This window comes from Nematostella vectensis, chromosome 10, assembly GCF_932526225.1.
Source record: "Nematostella vectensis chromosome 10, jaNemVect1.1, whole genome shotgun sequence".
NCBI classification, from domain to species: Eukaryota; Metazoa; Cnidaria; class Anthozoa; order Actiniaria; family Edwardsiidae; genus Nematostella; species Nematostella vectensis.
The window spans coordinates 7,256,540-7,267,363 of NC_064043.1; the positions used below are offsets into that span (position 1 = coordinate 7,256,540).

At 35.2% G+C, this 10,824-nt stretch overlaps 1 long non-coding RNA gene across 1 annotated transcript; it reads right to left on the bottom strand.

Annotated features, from left to right (window-relative positions):
• On the bottom strand, nt 1-10,602 carry LOC116604592. The gene is made up of 4 exons (XR_004291135.2): nt 8,508-10,602; nt 6,586-8,081; nt 2,334-2,370; nt 1-681 (listed from the first exon to the last, which is right to left on the bottom strand). It is a non-coding gene; the product is annotated as an uncharacterized LOC116604592 (long non-coding RNA).
• Nucleotides 10,603-10,824: the final 222 nt, after the last annotated feature.

The following is a 10,824-nucleotide window of genomic DNA, read 5'->3' on the forward strand; positions in this document are numbered from 1 at the left end:
GTCGATGATGGCTAAATTTATTCGCACATATCATACTTTGTAATCTTTTTTGGTGGAGGTTGTATCATAATTGTGACTTCTAGATCACTTTGTGTGTATCTAAGTGAACGAAGGCGATTCTCCTTCCTCTCCTCTCCCTATCTAACCACGTGATTCAGTCACAAGTTGTGATTTGCCGTTACTAGTTTCTACAAATGAGAAACTTCCTGGCCGTTACGTAAAATAACGTGGGTGCAAAGTTGACCAGCTTATAAACAGGTCAAAAAAAAAAAAAAAATCATAGACCAAAAATGAGTGTTGAAATTTTATCTAAATATATAGGTTTCCGATGTGTGTCTTTGCAGAACTTGGCGGTGTATCATTACAGTGTTTTAGATAAAAACAATTGAATGTCCGGAATATAGTTCTTGGTCTTTAATTCTCCTCGTCAAATGCGAACATACGTTTAAAGGCCTCTCGCCGTCGGAGCATCTCTTGGCATCTATTGAAACACGGGCTGTATACTTGTTGAATGCAGCTATTACACGATTGGGAGTCGAAACACTTGGAGTCGTTGTTCATGCACAGTTTGCTTTCGGTGTAGCACTTCATGCGGCACGCCTTCCATCGATCGTCCTTCGCTGCTTGTGTTAAGTTGACGAGAACCAGCGAGAGAACAAGAACTGCAATTACGGACTTCATCTGGAAAACAATAGAAATATAAGGGATTTTGATTCAAATGAATTAATTTATTTGTAATAGTTTTGATTTAAATGAATTAATAATAGATTTTGATTCAAATGAATTAATTTATTTGTAATAGTTTGGATTATCATTAGTATATATAGAACAATCAAAGGACAATTCAAATTGGAAACTATTACACGAAGATACATTATTATTTGATAAGAGAAATGATGTGAGATAAGCGTAGTTGAGATAAGCATAGTAGGTGGCCCAATAGTTTCGATAGATTTAGAATATATATGTCACTAGCACATATATATGGTAGCGGCTGGCATGGTTATCGAGTTGGTAATATACCAATTTAATGTACTTTATATGTGGTTAAGGTCTGGGTAAAGGTAAATTTGATACCACTGTTTGTTTTTGTGGTTTTTGCAAAACCTGTATCAATAGTTCTTAAACTTTATTTTTGCAAAAACAAAAAAAGAAAGAAAATTCCATAAATCGCATTCTAAGACGACTAAAATAGGCCTTTGCTATCGTGACCTGTTGACCGTGAATTCACGCCAAATCTTTGGCTTTTCTAGCGTATCATTTTGAGGCGAGAACTCGAGCTTGTCGGGCGTAACCTCGCGACGGGTTTTAAGATATCACCTTCAAATTTTCGGAATCTGAACGATAATTATGCAATGTCCTAAAGTGTGTGAGGAATTTTCGACTAAAGATCGCGTTTATAGCACTTTTCGTGTCCGTATTTCGCCAGAAATAAGAGTTCCAACTTTGATTCGTGATATTTTGTTGACAGTGTCAAATAACAAAAAGTCCTCACACACTTTGGTAGATCATCTATCTGTCATTGAGATGCAATTACGTGCAAGTGCATGCGCAATAACGCGAAGGTGCATTACGCTCTAGAGTAAACTCCGTACTTTTAAGTTTGAGTCCTAAAAACTTAAACACGGAATTAGCTATTGCAAAAATAAAACTTGCAGGAGATAATTCAATCTTTTATCTTTTATTTGATATATAGTTTGTGCATGTAGTGAAAATTGCGGAGCGACAATATTTTTTTCCCGCGGACACGTCGTTTACCTTTACCGAGACCTTAAGATACTGAGGATGGAAAAGATGTTTTGTAGCTGCAAATATAAAATAATTGTTTGGCTCTCAGTTTAAGGTTTTTTTAAAGAGATCCACATATACTAGGTTTTTCGCGTATAAGCAAGCTTATGGTCACGCCTAAGCAGGTCTGTGCAAACGGCGCCAACATCGGCCAGCAACGGTTGGTACTTCCTGTAGCCATCAATGTAGTGTCTCCTAGAAACTGACCCTAACCATTTCTCTAAAGCAAACATATCGATGGCTACATGAAGTACTAACTCCACCATTGCCGAAGAGTCTTGTTCGACTGACCATAAGATAAAGGCAATGTTTCCTCGCAGCACCCCCTAACACAGTGTGCGAACAGTGCCAGGTTTAATTGGGCTAGAGTCTGAATGCACAGGGCATAATGATTATAAGACAAAAAAATTAAATAACGAAGGCGGTTTAACCATCGTTGCAATCTATGCGCGAAAATGTGTAAAATATTGAAAATAGAAATAAGATTATTAAGAAAGCCATTTATAGCAGCTGTACGTAGAATGGTAAAATTGTGAGAACCTCACCTTTGTAAAAGTATTTCTTGCCTTTTATTTATCAAACCTGTAAGCAAATAGAGTCTTTATTAGAACTGTAGAGAATAGTGTTTATTGTTAATTCTTTCCCTAATGTATGTCAATTCATATGGTATATTTTCTCCAGTGATTTTCTGTTTCTTATAATATTGTATCCTTAATTTATGTACGCCATGGCGTATTTATGAACTTATCTTTGCCTAATACTTTCTGTAACTATTACCAGGCCAAATCGCTCACACTTTCGTCCTTAACCAGCCAATGCTATGGGAAATTGTTGCTTCAATAACAGACAAGTTTTTCTTATAACTGTCACCGATCGATCTCCGGTAAATATCCGCAGTTCGCTGCTATAACTCATTCAGTACTTTTACGGCCCTTCATTTTGACTTGCGATAATTGAATAATTAATCTTTTTGCGTTATTGGCATAGTCATTTATTGGGACTTACCGGTAGCTATTTCCTATTTCGCTAAATGCGCCACTTGGTTATATACTTTAGCACTCGCTTTTTTTACCAAACGCTCAGCTAATTTTGCGTTGATATATTTTTTTTTGAAAATTTAGTTTCATATTTCAGAATGATGAATGTAAAATAACATAAACAAATTCCTTGCAGTAAATTTATTTGCAATATCCAGTTTTACTTTAGAAGAGCGGAATTTGTGGACCTATGGTTGCATAGCATGTTTGTTTTTGTTTTTAGTACTATTTGTCCCCCCATCACGTCATTGTTTACTTTATTTATTTCCTCCACTTAGGACGAGTGATGTGGGATATGACAAGCTATGTGGGATGATGTACGCCTGCTGGAATGCTTAGATGGTATTTATCTTACTTAAACGTAATTCGCATTTATAGACGTCAGTACTCAAATAGTTAGACTATCATAGCGTATTTTCACATACCAATTGGGGTTTAAGTTGTGGTCATTTCACCTAAGATAACATTTCCGTCGAGATGAAGAAAGGCGAATTTCGCGCTTGATATGATTATGCCGAATTATACTCTTCTCTAAGAAACGAAACGTTTCTTAAAAAGCATAACAATAAAAAAAATAATAATAATAAAGGCACCTTGCCATCGGTGCAGGTGTTGGGAAAGAGCCAAGTGAGATCCCTAAAATTGTTTTTGAATATTTGATTAAGAATTGGTGTACAAACTTTTAAACAAATGACGTGCAATTGTGATCCTTGACATGTCTAAGAGTGTTGCACACTATACGCCCACCCACCCACCACGCCCACACCCTTATGATCTTATTAGAAGATGCCTTAAAATTACAAAATGGCTCCTGATTTAGCGAAGATTCGTTGATCCTCAAGTCTGTTCGCAAAGAAAAACCGTGTCAATTTTCTGTACCGTACAGGAGAATGGCGCAAGGGGTAATAGACAATTGGCTCCCAATGTGACAATGGTTCGACATAAGTAAAAAAAAATCACGATTACGACATGTAACTGTTTGGAGCTTGGGCTGTAAATCTATTTTTATGCGAGTTTCACCAGTTTAATGTTGAGGATTTAATAACGACTGTCACTTTCTGAATTTCTCTCGACCCAATTTAACGAATGAATTGAGATTTGAAAATGCCCCACTTTAGAGTCTAGATAAAAGAAAACATTTTTACTTTAGGAGTTGACTCTGGTGATAAAACCATTTGTGCTGTCGTTTCTTCGCTCTTTTTGACATCCGGAACAATACTTTGCTTCCTTTCTTTTACGTTTTCGGCGAAGTTTTAATAGGATTCAATGAGGGGAAGTTGGTTTTAGCTCGTGCGCATTGAGCACGTCTCATTCCTTATTATTTGAATAGATAAACCATTGAAATATTGGCACAGTGTGCGAACCGGGAAATTGACCTCTGCGAAAACACAAATGTTTTTTAATTTCTCTAGAATATATTAATATGAATTAAAAACATTTAAAAACCTCTTAAGTACAGTTTCACACAAGCCAAAGGCTTTAATTCTTGTTACCATTTTAATAATAAAACTACTTAAAGATCATGGAACTTAATTCCAGGAAAATAATTAAGTGATGATTATTGCGATCTTACTGTGCTTTGAGTATTTTGTGTACACGCATAGTTTTCAAATGTCATATCAAAGGAGTAGGTTCATTATCATGAGATTTTTGCATCGTACAAGGATCGTTTTAAGTTGTTTTTTTTTTTCGGAAAAATGAGAACTGAAAAGAATGGAACAACTCCTCAGGGAACCTTCTATAAACCGAAAACATAATCTTAAAGATAAGCATCATTTTTTGCTCATTATATCTGTCATCTTATGGGGAGAATCTGCTGTTATTTTTGGACAAAACTCAGATTGCTTTTTTACAGACCTTTTTTAAAGGCCAGACAGAACGGGTTTCTTTAATGTTCTTTTTAATGAACCCATTTAAAGAATATGAGTCATCAAACTCGGACCTGTCAATGGTAACATCACTTTGCACTTTTTTCTGGCGTTTTCACTATCATTATATTGTAATAGATGTTTTTTTTTATCTTAATGAGACCCAGAGATTACAGCACGGAATACGACCCGAAAGATGAAGAAAAAAAAAAATAACCAAGATTTTTTTTTCATGAAAAAGAAAACATTTCACATTAGTCTCCTCGTCAGCGCTTGTTCGTAATGAAAGGTGAGATGTAATTTTATTACGACTTTGGGTATGTCACATTTGGCGGCTCAAACCCAGCAACGGTATTAGCGTAATGCGTTTATAGTAAAAGATTAGGTAAGTTTTTAATCAAGCAAAACATGTAGAAGCCCAAATTAAACACTTTGTATATAATGTGTGGTTTGTTGAGAGGTATAATGAAAATGAAATACCCACAGAAACAGTGATTTTTTTTTGTCTTTCAATTGCTTGTACCAGACAGTATTTGTATACTGTACAATAAGAAATTTGCTATTTTATTGCATGTCCTCTTTTGATCGACATTTACGTGTGATGAAATCAAATGAGTCATCTTATCTTCAAATAGAAAATAAAAGTATATTTCAGCATGTCTCACTCTCTTTGGCTGTTAAGAAGCGCTTCAGCTCGAAACCTGTTAGACTACTCTTTTTTTAGAGAATGTAAACTGAATGTAATACACCATAAATGTGATACACCCAAAAAGGTGCCAAATTATTGTCTCCTACTTAGAACTTTTCATGCCAGACTGTTATTTCCCTGTTTTCTACACACTCCCTTTTAATCGCCCGAAAAAGGTTTCCTGTTTTTGTTCGTTCCCAACCCTATCTTCAATCTATATTGGTGTGATAATAACTGCTTATTTGTGACTTTTGACTAGCCTTTTACGAGCGTCACACCCAATTTCTGGTCACCTCCGAATCGGATAACACATTGAAAACCATAGCCAGATAGGAATCTCTCAACGTGGATAAAACGAGAAATAAAGAGGACCTATACAGTAACAGGATTGTTTTACGTATTTTCTTACAGCATCCTATTTGCTGGAATTGTTAAGTAAGGTTTTCTAACCTTCCAATATTACTTTATCGGGCCGTTCATCGTAAGTGCTTTATCTAAAAAGCATCGTCATTTCGCGAAACTGATTTGCCTTTGTTTAAGGTGTAGAGAAATTGCGAAATGGATTTCTCTAGTCTTAGCTACTATGTAAATTTCGATCGGATGTGAAAAAAGTACTTTAAGTAATCACTTCGACAACGAAATAAAAAAGCTCATGTATATAGATTTTAGGAAAAATATACTCGAGAAACTAAGATAATTGAGGTTGACTTTTTACATGCTCTGCATGAATCTTACCCAAAAAATGAAAGAAACAATTAACAAACAAGAATAGGGAAGAATAGAATTCCCGTATAACCTTAATAGATTGACAATTTACCTGCACAATTAAAGAAGGCAAAGAGAATATGTACTGTTATTAAATAAGACACAACATGTTTCGTTTAGGATTGGAGTACATGTAAAATAAGTAGAAGAATTTATTTAAGGCCGGATTTTAGGTAATGGTTGCCGTAACCGGAGAACCAAGAATGTAAGAACGTGAATTAACGGTTTATATAATGAACACATCGATATTTAGAAACCTTTGAACAAAAAATAGGGGAAACTCTCATAATATACTCAAGGGTAGATTGAAAACACTATTTTATGATTATTAATTTGCCTAGGTTAAGTCTTGTTTTACTCGTGAAACCGGTTCCTATGGAACGTAAGTGCAGTATCTAGGCAAGGGAAAGTCAACCAAAGCATAAATGCGGGTACTTACGGCTTCGCGTAGCTAGGCGTGATCCGTACAAATGTATAGACTTTGCCGTGGGTCGAGACTCATTTATAGGACTAAGTCTCATTTGCATGCGTGTGTGTGGAGGCTAAATCTTCAGGCAGGTGACATGCGAATTGTTGTAATTACATGAAGCATCCGGCTACACAGCTCGCATCATAGCCGTTCACTAAACATGTTAAACATGTGTTTGTTTGAGGCGTCGGATTAAAAGAAATCTTGATTTATGAAATAACACGATCACTGACTCGATAAACGCAAGGATCAACCGACTTTTGTGTAGGAATGAAAATGTTGGCGATACACACAAGTGAGAGATTTCCGTAGCAAAAGCCACTTAGAGTAAGGTAGAGATTATGTGAGTGGCTTGCGTTCAATGTTTATCATATACAAGCAAAGTAATCAGAATTGAAAGTGGTCGTGTATACGCTTATATGAGCGCGCGCGTTGTTTGTGCATTATTTCATGGAAAATTTTACGCGACTTAAAGGAAATTAGGTGTGACAGTTTCGAATCCTATTCAAACGAACTTGACTTTTCGGAAAAATAAAGGAAAACCCTATCTGATGAATAATCTGTTAGGGGCTTTTTTAGTTTGACAAATGATCCAAAAGATATACATCGCCAAAAATTATGTTTGTAGTGTATTCCTCGTAGTTTTTGTTTTAATGAAAATACCATTACCGAGGTAATCTCTGGCTATAAGCAACTTGTAATCTAGTTAGTTGTCTTTTTTAGAAAACACATAAAATGTTAATATGAAAAGTGCTACGTTTATTGAAAGAAATGTTTGTCTTTTCTCGTGAGTTTTCTGAAGAGATTACACACGAGTTCCTCTTCTATATATTTTTTCGTTGACAAATATCTGGCTTAACAGCAGCTGAACGTTAAGCCATATCTTTTCCCCCATTTGGCCCACACTGTAAGATGCGATGGATTTTAAGAAACAAAATACTTGTGAGGTCATTTTGAGATGTTTAGTTTTGCGTTGGCAACATCTCGGCCTCAAAACGTAAAAACGAGTGAAGGCGAATAAAGGCGTTTAGTAAAATGTACTTGAACTGATTGAATTGTATTGCATTATTCAAAGAACAGTCGTAACTAAATCTGCGTTAATCAAACGAAGTGGGGCTCTACTATTTACGGAAGCAATAACGTGCCTTTTAATCCATAAAAGGCACAAATAAGTAGAGATTCAAAATTGAAGATATCTAAACTTTTTTGTATTTGAATTCTAAAAATAAAATAATCAAATCTTGATAAGGAAGTCTTTTTGCCTGACTATTCGCCTTCAAGTAAACTACATTGAATGTTTTATTTACTGGATGATAAAGCTCAGATTATTGTCCTGTTAAATTAATAACGCCTTTACCGGAATACCTGATTAGAGATTGGTGACTTCTTGGTATTGAGTCGCGGAAGATTATTGTGATGCAAGCTTTTCTTTGGTGTATCACTTTTGTTTCGTAGCTACATGTTATCTGATAAATTAGAAACTCGTGAACAAAGGCTGAGACAAAAAAGGATTAATGGTATAATTTACACACTGCAATCCTACACAAATTGATTCCAGTGGAAAGTAAGCACAAAAAAGAGAATAGAGAGTTTACTCTAGTAACTTGATTTATGAATCATCCAAAAAGATGTTTGCAAAGAGCTAAAAAGACTCCGAAACGCTTCCATCACTATCTAAAAGAGAACAAAGCAGATTATGAGTAAGAAATCAAATATAATAAAGAGCTGTTTATCTTGTGCTGTAAGCGTCGTTTCTGTACTCTTAGCCACGTGCTACCAAAAACAGCCGGAACCAAAACAAATATTTTCAATTTCTGCGCATTGGAAAGCAAAGGGAAACGATCTCTAGCTGGTTTTCGGTGGTCAACCGCAGATTTTTGTCGGGCCTTTACCTCATAGAGCAATATCTCTACTCAAGTTGCCAATAAACCATGTGAACTGGCAGTCAATCGATTTGTAGGCTTCCTTAATCAGGCTATTATCGCTCGGAATTTAGCGTCCCTCGTACAAAACTCGGCTGTGGTTAGGAAGTGATATTGAGAAAAGATCGATGGCAAACAGGGGTCCACGTTTGTGTGCTTATATTAGATTAGCAAGTTTCAATGCGTGGGGTTCTTTGTTTTCGTGGGGTACTTCGCTTTTTTCACATCTTTGTTGAGAGAGCTTGGTCAAACCACAAGATTTTTTTTACATGATTTCTCTGTAAAATTAATGAAAATCAGTTATCGATATTTCGATGATGGAACATTTACGAAATTCCCTTTTATACCTACAACAGTAGTGTAATTTTTTCCCCATAATTATTAGTTGGAAATTGGTATTTAAATGATACCAAAATTAGAAGAGTCTCGATCGACCATCTGTTGTTTAAAGAAATAATAATATAAAATTCATTGTGATAGTTAAACTCCGCCGGCTAAAGGGGAAGAATTTGAGTGAAGGTTTTTTGTGTTTTTGTAACTATATTTTATTATAACTGCTTTTATTTCACTTATAAGTACTTTATTGTCACCGCGCAATCCTTTCGGTCGGTGTACCTCACTTCCTTTAGCAATCAAACGGTCACGATAAACCATTATTCCTTGCCTTACTTTACCTTCAATAAGCACAATAGAGTTTTCCCCGGAGGTCGCATTTACATTGTTTAGCCATGCTGTTTACTAGCGGGACTTTTATCACACGGTCTATATGTAATTACATCCAAACGTACCCATGAACACATTGTGACCAATGATATGAGGTTTTACAATTGTTGCTTTTGGTAGATTGCATGACCATTTCAATGAAATATATTATTTGAAGGAAATAAATATTTGGCTATAATCCTGTCTATTCACTATAATGAAGCTTAATCATGTTTTATGTTATTTGAACGAAACTTTGAATTTAGTGAATTATTTTATTTAACATAAAATCTGTTAATTCCATCTATATTTCCAGGTTAAACATTTTTGGGCTTTTTTCTATTTTTCTTTTGATGTATTTATTTACTGACGGAAATCCGATTCCTCTTGAAGACTTTTTATAAAGCTTTATACCACGTGAGCATGATGTAGACGTTGATTGGTTTAAATTTCGCTCGCTTTCATTGGTTTGAAACAAGGTTTCACGCCTACAATCGTATCCCTCGCGAAATTTGAAAGAAAAAATGTAGGGGCCCCTTAACTTCCCATTTTCCCCAAAAAAAGCTAAAAAATGTGGCGCTAGAAATCAATTTATCGCTTACATGGATATTTAAACTTTCCACTAGTAATCAAAAGCCATGACTGAGATAATTTAAGGAGAAGCGATATTTATCATCCGTTCATGACGTGACAGATATTGAGGGTGTAATGAGGCACTGGGTACTAAATTGTCGCCATGCTCTTGAAGCCCTGGGCTATTTATTTTAGAATTTAGAGTGAGGTCTTGAGTATAGTAAATGACGTAATGTACTGAGTACTTAACTTTCATACTGATAATGCATTATTTAATACATGCATTTATCTGGGAGTCGTTTCAGTTGTATGTAAAAATATAAAAAAGGCGAAATAAAACGATTTTATACAATAGATGAACCATCCATATCCAACGAAAAATAGATTAACCATTTTCATTCTAAGAACTGCCCATTTCTACATAAAGGCCAAGTTTCAATCGACTCATGATTTTGGACTAATGAATTTTATGGTTTTAGCAGGTTGCACTGAGGGCCAAATTTGTAATTACGGCTATAGTCATTCCCTTTCGTGGCCTTGAGGGTTATGTTCCTAATCAAATCTGATATTACTCACATACCTCAAAATCCCTCTCATATTTGGTAAACATCTCGAAGTTATCGTATAAAAATCCCCTTAAGAACATGATCGGGAAAACTAGGAAAACTGTTCTTAGGGAAAATATCATTGTTTTACTCTATATTTGCTTTAGGAAAAGCACTATTCTGTTCGCCCTTATATATATTGAAACAAATATTTTATTTGTTTTAATAGGAAGCGAGAATTCTTCTGAAGAATTCATTAATGGCCTTCCAGACATATATGCAAGGAGGTACTTACATTCCCTCTTTGTGGATGCCTTTGCTTTTCTAACCAAATTTTGCTAGGAAAATACGGCGTTTACTATTAAAAAAGTGAAATTGCATGAAAAAAAAAACATCAAATACTTAGTGGTTTTTCGATAAACAAATATACGGAGATTTTCGTTAATCGGGGGTTGATACAAAAAGGT